Source organism: Rhyacophila brunnea, unplaced genomic scaffold, assembly GCF_057557595.1.
Source record: "Rhyacophila brunnea isolate RB1 unplaced genomic scaffold, BYU_Rbru_1.0 scaffold_2, whole genome shotgun sequence".
Classification (NCBI taxonomy): domain Eukaryota; kingdom Metazoa; phylum Arthropoda; class Insecta; order Trichoptera; family Rhyacophilidae; genus Rhyacophila; species Rhyacophila brunnea.
The window spans coordinates 55886266-55898659 of record NW_028232859.1 but is presented as its reverse complement, the minus strand read 5'-3'; the positions used below and the strand labels follow the sequence as shown (position 1 = coordinate 55898659).

Sequence of the window (12394 nt, the reverse complement as noted above, 5' to 3'; positions counted from 1 at the left end):
TATTGAATTGAACTGGGAAAACTTTGAACGATAGGTACGCCTCCAGCGTTACAAGATTTACGTTAGAATCGCTCGTTTTTCTAGCTAAGAAAACAACATTTCCCCAAATAACAAAAGAAATATGGCGTCAAACATAGTTAGTACACAAAACTTGGGTGAACAACATGTTATGAACGAAGAGCTTCAATTCAATTTTATTAATATTATATAGTTATATTAAATATTATAGGTAATCTATTCATTAAAATAATATGTCATTGTTTCAATAGATGAATCTAATATACAATGCCAGAGTTCAAACGTTTATTCTAAATTAATTTTAAAACTATGTTAATTATTAAAACACTACTCTATATTAACATTAACATCGCTTTAATGCCAGTCTCTTTGGCTTTTTTTTTAAGTAATCTGTATATTATTTTCTTCGTAGAATCAACAAAACCACACACTGTTTTAATTTTAAATCATGTTGTAAAATAATTTCCCATTATTTTCAAAAGGAAAATGTTAAATACTTTATAAGCCAGCGGTTTACGCATAATTATCTGTCGGTTTACCGGTACACTGCGGTCATCTCTCAGCCTTTGTTACGTTTTCATAATTATTTGTAAGTAATTATAACGTTACTCTGCATACTTCTAATGGAATTAAGTGCAATTTTAAAGGCGTATAATTTTAATCCAATAAACAATGGTTATTTTTTTAATATTTTAATGAATCGATAATTTTATTTTATATTGATTAGTGTATCGAACTTCATAAAATGCACCATAAAAAATAAAAGAAAATACATTATTGAACAGTAATTAATCTGGATAATAATTTTATTATATTGGAGTAAGTACCTAATACATTATTTTTTAAATTGTATAACACCAATATTATGTATGGTACAAGCTGCTATAAGTATATTGTTATACGAGTTCAAAATTCTATTTGACTAAAATAAAAATACTAGGTATATAACCATACGGTCCCAGTTTTCTGTTATAATATATACACATCCGTTATGATTGTTATTTTACAGAATAATATAAATATCTAAGTGTAGTTAGTATGTACGGAGAAATCTACACATGAAGTACATGGTAGTCTAGTACATTACTAAACAGCTCAACTCAATCGAAACCAATTGATAAGAGAATGTTATACCACAACGAGTTCTGCTATATCGCAATGAATGTGTCATATTGTACAATAACATGTATGATAATGTTATATTATAAAAATATATCTACCGATTACATAGTTAAAATATTATAATTACTTCATCAATAAAACAATGCGATATTTTATGGAGTTTGATTTTTTTTTTAAACATAACAATATCTAATTTAGTTATTATTTTATCGATCGTTAAACTACACCCGATGATCACAGTGAAAAAATGTGCCACTCAACATGCTGCTATATTTAATTAATACGTTGAAAGTGATTAATAAACTATTATTAATTAAAATACAACAAAATCTTTCCGGAAATTGAAAAATTGTATGGATTAACGATATAGGTATATTAATGAATCTAAAGTATTTTCACGAAGATCCGACACAATTATTAAATTGGTGGAGAATATTATGTTTTTTTTAACATAGTTTTTCTTTTATTTAACTTCATTGTTAATTTTTAAATCTTATTATAAGAAATAAATGGAAATAAATACTATAAAAAAATAATAAATAGGTAGTTGAAAGAATTTGTTTGATGATAAGAATAATAACGAAAAGAAAATGAAATGAAATAAGCATGATTTGATTTTTTTAATTGTAGATTATAAGTATATGTTTGAAAATATATAATAATATACAATGAAAATGAAAGGAGAAAGCTTGAAATGAAATGAAGATAAAATGTAAATTCGTTTAAGATAATATTATTTTTAAGCACGTTTTTAGTGTATTTTTTGGGTATAATTGTTTTAAAACAAAGGTTATTTTATTTGACTAATTTATACATCTGCTAAAGCTAAACAATGAGAATTCCAAGCAAACTTGATAATATAAAATTCTCGGAAACGATAAGAAGGTAGTTAACGTGTATTATAATATTATTTTACTAAATACCGGCTAAAAATTTAAAAATATTATTCAAAAGAATTTTTAATTGAAAACATGATTGTATTAAACGCGAGTTTTAGGGCAAGGATGCATCAGTGCACGCTGAGTGCACATTCGCGAATGCAGGAGCATCCTCGGCGCATTGTTAGACGTTGCGAAGCGGCGGACAAAAGCGGATCGAACTGATACGGCTCGCGTTATTTCTGTAGCTCGCGGAAATACGCGGGAAAATCGCAACTAACCACGTAAGGATCACACACCCGGCGCGCAGCCCGACGTCGGACTGACTGACGGTTCGACTGAGTGGCGGGCGCCGCGACGCGAACGCGAGCTCGCCGAGTCGAGGGGAGGGGGAGAACAGGTAGGCTTCAGGTATGACTGTGGAAAAACCGCTTTCCCCGCAAACTAGGGTTGTCAGGAGGACGACAAAGAGAATGCAATATTATGACGTATGAGAGGGTTGCTTAACCTGGCTTTATATGTAAATGAGTGTCCCTAACTTGTTGACGTCACCGTACGCCCATATGCTTTTCTTATATGTACATTTATAACGTATACATAAGGCAGATATTCGAATATTTTTACCGATAATATATATATCAGTTATTATCGAAATTTGTTTGAAACCAGTAAATAATAAAAAAAAACTATTTGTCGCTCTAGTATTGCTAACTATTCACAAAAATAAGTCGCATGGATGACAGAAAAAAAATGCTTGATTTTTATTAAATAATATATTGACAAGCAATTAGCATTTCAAAACAATATGTCATAATTATTTTCACAAAACCAAAAATTGAATAAAATATTGTTTTGAAACTAACAAACAACTAGAGTTGGGTTTCGGGACTTTCCCGACGGGAATTCTCGAGAAATTTTCGAGATTTCCATCCCAAATCTCGAGAATTGAAATTTTTTAACATTTCGGGAAATCCTGGATCTCGGGATTCGGGATTTCTTTATTATCAAATATTAATTGAAAAAACGATTTCTAAATATGAAAAAAGTGGACAGAAAATACAAACGTTCAAAGACTGGTCGGGGCATTTATCACGATTAAGCCAACGTCGACTCAAAATGAGCGCATTTTTTCAACATAAGGGAATTTTGTGTCTCAAAGGCCTACGCGATTGTCAGATGCAGCCATTGACTGTTATGAATTACTTTTGTTTTCCTACTTCTATTTTGTTTGTCTTATCATATTTTTTTGGAATCTGTCTGTTTTTACACTGATTTTAGGATTTTTACAGTTTTTTTTTTTAATTTTCTCGATATCTCGAGAATTCTTTTCAGGAAATCCCAAATCTAGAGAATTCAATATTTCATCATTTCGGAAAATCCCGAATCTCGAGATTGAGAATTTCTCGTGAAATACCCAACTCTTCGTACAACTAAAAACTAATAAGATAGAATTATTAATCTAGTCATAATTTAAATATTGTATGTTATATTAAGTTCACTTGTGAAATACTACGTATAAAAACCACGTTGATTTTAAATATTTTAGTGCAATATTCCAGCTTACTCTGGGACATTTGAAGCTGATAAAAACACTAGATTTAACGCCATATGCCAGATGTATACTTTGCAAACTACATATATTATATGCATATTCGAAAATTGTAGATCTGGCCACCGCTGTTTGTCATCGATTTCGTCATTGATCTCTGTGGTCACATACAGTACCTACATCCATTTATTGGCATACTTACTTATATGGCTACAAGGATACTTTAATATTAAATTTAAGTAAACAGGAAAGTAATTATATTAAGGACATATTTTTAAAGAATTACTAATAACCAAATTACTAACATTGATATTTCTTCGTATTCCAACTGCGCTATACCCGAACCTCCCCAGTCCTCGCAATTTTTGTCCAAAATTATCATACCCTTTACTCAGTTGTCATTTAAAAATTCACAAGCTATCGCTTAAGTACCTCACCTTCTCCAGCACCCCTCATAGAATTTACAGTAATATTATGTCAATACTCAAACGTATATTTTTTGTATTTACTCATGTCTACTTGATAATGTTCAGTACTTATATCAATATTTATTATAAATTTCGAACTGTTCCGGGTAGCAGACGACAAATATAAGATCGCCTTGATGGTGGCCGACCTCCGCTAGGGGATGGCACAATAAGAAGAAGAAGAATTTACATTTATAAATTATGAACCGCCAATAGAGACTTACGGTAATGTGTCATGCATAGTATTGTCCAAAAGATTAACTATTCTAACTACTACTAAACTAAGTATTCAAAACAAATTCCGTTAAAATTGGGACCGAAAGTTATTAATTAACCCAGTTTAAGCAGTGCATATAACTAACGGGAATGGAACAACTGGACGCCGGGACAATTGGACGCCGCACTGTCGTAGACACGTAAACAGAACGTAGACGATGAATTTTAATCAGTTTCTATGTACTACTTAGTAGTTTTAATTAATTGTACTCTTAACATAATGTTTTTTTTATTGCGGATTGAGAATTACCATGCTTAAGGCTTTATATAAAAATACAATACTCTTTTTTCGTTGGAACTTAAACATATGCACGATTAAATCATTATTTACCTGTGCATATTTAAATTATCACGAACTATTAAATCATAATATAATAATTAAAATATAAATAATAATACTTATTACATATTTTTGTCAAAGTAGGTACGTATAAGTACATAATGTATATTTATTTTCGAATTACGTGGCGTCCAGTTGTCCCGGCGCCAAATCGTCCTAGACCCTAATTAACACTGGGTATAATTTAATAAATAAAATTGCTATACGAGACTGCCACACTAAGTTGTCTGGCTTTGTGTGACGTAGTTCTTGACAAGCTGCTGTCATATGAATATAATAAAGGGGCATAGTTTATTCCACATAGGGAGTTTCACGATGCCGAATGGTATAAACATACCACATAAGCGTGAAGTTCGATAGTTTTGTCAGAAAATATAACGTAGTTAGAGCGACGCCGAGCGAAAGAAAGCGATGCAATAGGCGTCATGTAAGAGTTGTTGGAAAAAATAATGGTGACCATAATTAAATTTACCCCTTACCGCCTGTACACGTACATGGATTTACTTGCAGCAATAGTTTGTATTTTAAACTATCGCGATAATAACTGTTTACACGTAAAAGTGCTGACTGTCTCGCCAATCTCATTCTTCAAGAGTGCGAGACGCGATATTGTCATTTTATAGTATGACAGATGGTGAAAATCGGTTAACCTCAAAATGAGTCAGCACGATATAGTTCGTTTTTTTACCGGCAGATTCACTATTATCGTTCTACAAATCCCAACGGTCGCGTGAAAATTCAGAAGCTTCCGAACATTTTTTATTCATGCATACAATCCTGCAAATTGCATGATAATACATGTTAACACATGCATTTTCTTATGGCTGCGATTAGGGATGCCAATCCCGGGATCCCGAGCTATTTTCGATACCTATGAATCCCGGGATCGATAAACATAATCCCGAAACTGTTGAGATTGATTTTTTATCAATTATTATGGAAAATAAAATAAAAACGAAAATATTACAGAAAAAATACTTTTAATAACAAATAACTACATTAGAAATAAACTGAGTTTGAATGAAGTTTGATTTATACCCATGTGTAAGTTGCCGATTCATTTTATTTTTTCACATAAATTAATAAAAATGAGAAAGATTGGAAAAAACAATGCTTCGCACTATTAAAAAAGTAATTCCACCATGATGTCATACGTTTTACGGCAGTTTCATATTTGGCTGACTAATTAGATTTATGAAGTGGAAATACACCATGATTTGCTTTACTATCAGAAACAGCAATCTCATATTAAATTCACATTCTTATTTATATTAAAATATTATTTACTCCATTAAACTTATGTATTTCCAAGATTGAACGTATACAATATTAACAATAAATGTCTTAAATAGTATAAATTATACTAGATTTATTTTTGACCGATTTTATCAATGTTATTTGTAAATATAAAATTTTTATATTAACAATGGAAAAAAATGCCAATCCCGGGATTGTCAAATTGTAATCCCGAAATCCCGGGATCAGAATTTTGTCTCGGGATTGGATTCCCTAGCTGTGATAATACGTACTGTCAGCAGTAAATCCATGCACGTGTAAACGGGGTATAACAATTCGTGTACCTACCTACAGTAGAAGAAATCGCAATCTGCGTAATTTTAAGGTTAAGTTGTTCTTCTATAAAACCAGAGTTGCTAAAACCAATTACTTTGGAATTGTATAAAGTCTCAGTTAAAATTTGATACATAATACGAATTACCGTCATTTATACGCAGAATCTTTTTAAAGGATCCAATTTCGAATTTTCTTTCAAACTTTCAATTGCATTGTCACGATTTTGGTCGTTGTATTTATTTATTCGTTCCATGAGCTTTTCGTTGGCGCCCAATATTTACCCTTAGTTCAGGCAGCCAGCCCTATGCCGTGCCGTATAGCGCGTCGCAACCGGCAGTGACGTTTTCCATAGGTAACACTAGCACCGGAAGTACCCGCGGCTCCGGACCGCAGCCAGATTTTCCGCGTGATCATTCCGCTCTGCTACCTCGCTGTGGAAGCACGTCTGCACGGCGCGCTATCCGTGCTGCCAGCGCGCCACGCTAAGCACGTCCGCATAATTGACAAAGCATCGAACGGAATTGGTGCAGAGAGACGTACCAAATAGATATCAACCCCTCGATACTGAATAGTTTGACGTTCGTGTTTTATGATATATCATAAAACTACAATACAATATATTATTATTGCAAGACACGACTTTTATACATTTACTCGCATAACAATATTTCAATCAAATTAGCATGTAATTAAATTTAAAAAATGTGAGAATTTATGGGTTAAAACACATGAGTATTTTTGCGGTCAAGAGTCTCAATATAATTGTAGTTTTTGTTTTGATTAAGTAGATATATCAAATAAACAAATGGTGTTTTAACAAACAAAAAAGTAGAGTAAATTACCATATTATTCGCTCATAAGCAGAGTATACTATGAGCTTTCATTGAGTTTTTACACTGGTTAAAACGGACATTTTTGTAAAAACATTTTTTACCACCGCGAGATCGAACTTCTTCAGTCGCTCTATCAAATACGCCACCTTGAGTGAAAATAAAAACACTTTTTTAGTTTTTTCATATTATAGTAAAGTTATATTCTTTTATTTACTGATAAATGTCTTTTTGTATGAGAGAAATATACAACTTCGATTTAATTATTTATTGTAAATGACAATTATTTTTAATAACAATAACAAAAATATAATAAAGAGAAATTGCTTTACGAATACAATGCATTTTTAATAACTCATTTTGAATAAATGTCATTCACCTACTTTTTAAGAATGGTGATAATTCTTTCTGAACTTGTCCTATTTAAAATAATATTACAAACATTCGCTTGGCAGAGCAATATTTCTTTTGACACCAGAACAGAAATTTTCTATTTGAAAAAGCAAAAATGTTTACGTTAAATCGTACGACGATTTCATTCAAGAACCTAGCTGCGTACTAGGGATTACAATGCCGGACAGAATTTTTAATCCATGAATTTAGATATACTCAATCAGGAATATCAAATACACATTATGAAGTTTTACCTATTTTTCCAGTACCTACCTATACCAAGGTAGATAATATAAAAATTCATAAGTACAAATTTTCTCACATTTAGAAACCTTTTTATTATTAGTAGGGAAGAAGTAAGTAAAACGTATTATGTCTAGATTCTTGACATCTTTTCGAAAAAACTTAAAACAAGCTAAAGCTACGGACCCCTATTATTACGATGATAAATAATAATCTATGTTATATTATATATAATTAATTATAAAGAAAACAGTGTTAATTAAAACTGTCTCCAATAACTTAAAAACATTGTATACTCGAGGTAATTTTGCTGTGCATATTAAATTATAAAAAGTTACATCGCAATATCCATGGATGTTTTATTTGGAAACTGTTACTTTGTTGACATCAGTGTCAATGACTCCATACTAGGCGATTATTTAAAGCCTACCTTCTTAAGAAAAAAAAATTAAATTGCATATTGACATATTTATATTATCACATGATTATTTAATATTATATAAAAATAATTTAATTTGCCAACGACAGATTTCGTATATTTAGGAATGTATTATACAAATTGCAAAACAATCTGCAAAGGTTGAAAAATTATACCACAACGCGCCATCTATCTTGATGTAATGGTGTTGATGTATGTGTGAAGGACTTGTGATATTTCTTCGTATGAACTTTACGTCACGTAACCTCAGTCAGTCTATCGAATTGTATGAGATATAGTAGGCTCTTATCGCAGAGCCTAAAACCTTCGCGCATAATATTGTTGCCATAACTGCCACTTTGTTCAAAATAATTAAAAAAAATATTTCTATGGCCTTTAATTGCATTAATATACATTGTTTTTTAAAATAAAAATTAATTTTATCTAATAATTTTTGATGTGTATAAATATTTTGAAAAATACGTAATTTAAACTGATCGCTCAATTTTATGTCGTCACTGAGTTTTTGAAGTTTCATTGAATTAGTGTGTCGTTGTCATTAGTGTGGAGTGGACGTAATCATTAGTAGCAATATCGTATTATCTTCTTATTTCTCGTAAGTATACCTGACAGGTGTGCTCTTTTTCTCAGATCTCCACAGGCTTCCTCTTTCCAAAAGTCACCCTTCGCCACTGTTTGACATTATGTAAGTATCATCATTTTCTTGAAATATATATTTGACAAAAAAAACTGATAAAAAACAATCTTTTGTTTTACGATTTGCAATCACGGAATTATAAACCCTAGCCCATTTGTTTTTTATAATAACCATTAACAAATGTGTCAAATAAACACCAAGTGGACAGCACTAATAATGTGACGGTTTTTTTAAATCGCTCTATTTCTTTAGTGTAAATAGAATAGTGTTAATACTTATCATAAATGAAATCTACCCTGTGATTTTTCATCACAAGTGCGTCTTACCGGCTGTCTGATATGCATATTGTATACATTAAATATATTAACCACGTCATTCATCATATACTTCGAGTATCTAATAAAATTATAAAGTAGGTATTCCCGTATATTTTTCCAATTATGTTTTTGGTTGAAGCATTGTAGAAACAATGTGATCTTAGAAAAGTAAAACCCTACCTATTTATTTACTACGCCTATGTTCTTAAAATGGCTAAAATTTCAAACTATAGTGTTTACAATATGATTTTTATAAGCAAGTTTTATATTCCGTTGGTTGTTACTAGGGATTCTACCCGGAATTCGGGATCCCGGGATCCCGAGCTATTTTCGATACCTATGAATCCCGGGATTGATAAACATAATCCCGAAACTTTCGGGATTGATTTTTTTATCAATTTTTATGGAAAAAAATAAAAACGAAAATATAACAGAAAAAATACTTTTAATAACAAGCAACTGCATTAGAAATAAGCTGAGTTTGAATGAAGTTTGAATTATACCCATGTGTACGTTGCCGATTCATTTTATTTTTTCACATCAATTAATCAAATTGAGAAAGATTAGAAAAAAACAATGCTTCGCACTATTAACAAAGTAATTCCACCATGATCTCATACATTTTACGGCAGTTTCATATTTGGCTGACTAATTAGATTTATGAAGCGGAAAGGCCATAAGTTCACCAAGATTTGCTTTACTATTTTTAATCTCGCTAACCCATTCATTAATTCTTTACTATAAGAAACAGCAATCTCATATTAAATTCACATTATTATTTATATTACAATATTATTTACTCCATTAAACTTATGTATTTCCAAGATTGAACGTATACAATATTAACAATAAATGTCTTAAATAGTATAAATTATACTAGATTTATTTTTGACCGATTTTATCAATTTTATTTATAAATATAAAAATTTTATATTAACAACGGAAAAAAATGCCAATCTCGGGACCAGTCCGGGATCCCGGGATTGTCAAATTGTAATCCCGAAATCCCGATATCAGAATTTTGGCTCGGGATTGGATTCCCTAGTTATTACTACTTCATTAAGACGATAAACCTAATATTAATCATTAAATTGCCAATGAACGATTTGAACGTATTTAAATATGAAGAAAATTTAAAGGCAATAATTACCAATAACGCCCACGATGACCGAACGGTAACGTATTTGCTTACAATATCGTGGGTCCCGTGATTGAATCCCAGCTCTGTCAAATACATATGTTGTTTTTTTTTCATATATTGTACCCACTCATACATTTCTCGTAAAAACAAAAATCTGTTCCACTCTGAGGTGCCCTACACATAATTTTCCTATTAGGATCGAATATAGTGACTAATTTAACTATAAATTCTATATTTCAATTTAAATATAAGAAATATAAAAATTAGTTTTTCATTTATGTATAGATAGGTTCTTTATTGAATTTATAAAATATTTTAACATAACTAAGTAGGTAGGTAAGTTGGGGAGAATCATCGAAGGAAAGAAGAAAAATTGACAGGTAATTGTGAAATTATAATTATCGTGCAAAATCATAGTAAAGTGGTGGCGAACCTATGACACGAGTGCCATGCTGGCATGCGAACGAATTATAGAACCTCAGCCTGGATTTTTCAAAAGATTCTAAAATTTAAAGGGTTTCTGGGAAAAGTTAAAAATCAACTCAAACGAATATTTATTTTCGGTGAAAAAACTGATCGCACTGGATATAGAAAGAGCTTTCGACTTTTAAGTTCCAAGAGAATTCCTCTTTACTCAATGTGACCCATAATAGTCAAAAGATTGGAAAACTATGATTTAACGGAAAATTTATTGCGGGGAAAATAATATTCCTATTTATTTTAACCCTTTGGCACAACACTAAGTGTTACAAATATTTTATTAAATATACATAATTTTGAAAACACTCTGAGAAAATATATTATGTATAACCTGTAGACAAAATCTTTTTGAAAAAAGTAAGACACCCCGTAGGAATCGAACCTGCATCTCTCGGGTATCGCGCCCACGCACATTGACCACTATGCTAAATCAGCCATACTTAATTGCGACAAATTTTAACTAATCACTTAACTAATAACAAAAAATCTTGGACTGATCCATGACGTCGGTTAGTAATTAAAGTAATATCGACTTTGATTTAAAACACAAAAGTCGATCGCCAATAGTAGCTCAAATTGGAAAGGGCTTTAGAGAATATTAAAGCCATTAGTTAAAATTTGTCGCAATCAAGTATGGCTCCTTTACCATAGTGATCTAAGATTTTTTTTCTATTGGTTAAGTATAAGTGTTTTCAAAATTATGTAGGTGTGTTCAATAATTAGAATGATACATTCTTAAATATTGTGAATTATTCGTTACATGAAGAAACAGTTCATTAAATATTTTATTAGTTTTTGTCACCTCAGCATAAAAAATATCCCTACCCACTCGTATTAGTAACTACCTACATTGACCGTGTCTGAGGTAGATTTTAATGAACGTCTTGGTCTATTTACAGTGTCTAAGATCCAGAGCAATATGTGGTTGTTTGAACTCTGCCGCCTACATAAATTTGAATAACAAAGGAGATGTGAATAATTGTTGATGCAAAGTATTGAATAATCCATCGAATCAATGTGACCTAACCAGCGCCTCCCAAGTCCGGTCGGTAAAACAATGCGTTTTGAAATTTAAAGAAACATTTTGTATAGAACATACATAATTTTGAAAACACTTCTGAGAAAATATATTATAACCAATGGAAAAAATCTTTTTTTGAAAAAAGTAAGACGCAGGAATCGAACTTGCATCTCTCGGGTTTCGCGCCCACGCACATAGTCCACTATGCTAAAGGAGTCATACTTAATTGCGACAAATTTTAATTATTTGCTTTTAATATTCACTGAAGCGCTTTCCAAATTGAACAACTATCGTATTTTAAATCAAATTAGGTATTATTTTAATTACTAACCGACGTCATGGATCACTCCAAGATTTTTTGTTGTCACTTACTTGAACTTACTAATGTTTTTTAATTAACTATTTTTTTTATTCAACGAATAATTCACAAGATTTAAGAATGTGACATTGTAATTATTGAACATACATAATTCTGAAAACACAATTTGTGTAGAGTTTTATCTGTACACTTAGCAATATATTACTATTTATTCAAATCGAAGTCACATGTTTGCTACCTTATTTACAATTTTATTGACAGCCTTAAAGACTCCGACCATATTCATACGAATTAATTCTTTCTCCGTGTCCGCTAAAATGGGATCCTTTTGAATTTACATAGTGTGCGGTGT

General features: G+C 31.1%; 1 protein-coding gene across 4 annotated transcripts in view; it reads right to left on the bottom strand.

Moving 5' to 3' along the window:
* Positions 1–12394, bottom strand: part of LOC147072563 (potassium voltage-gated channel subfamily KQT member 1-like) — a 524358-nt gene that overhangs the window by 493524 nt on the left and 18440 nt on the right. The window contains exon 1 of one of the 4 annotated variants that reach the window (XM_085946964.1): positions 2300–2346. The exons of the other annotated variants lie outside the window; for them this stretch is intronic. The gene's annotated coding sequence lies outside the window, so the exon portion shown is untranslated. Of the gene's footprint in view, positions 1–2299; positions 2347–12394 lie in introns of those variants that run through there. 4 annotated transcript variants of the gene reach the window in all.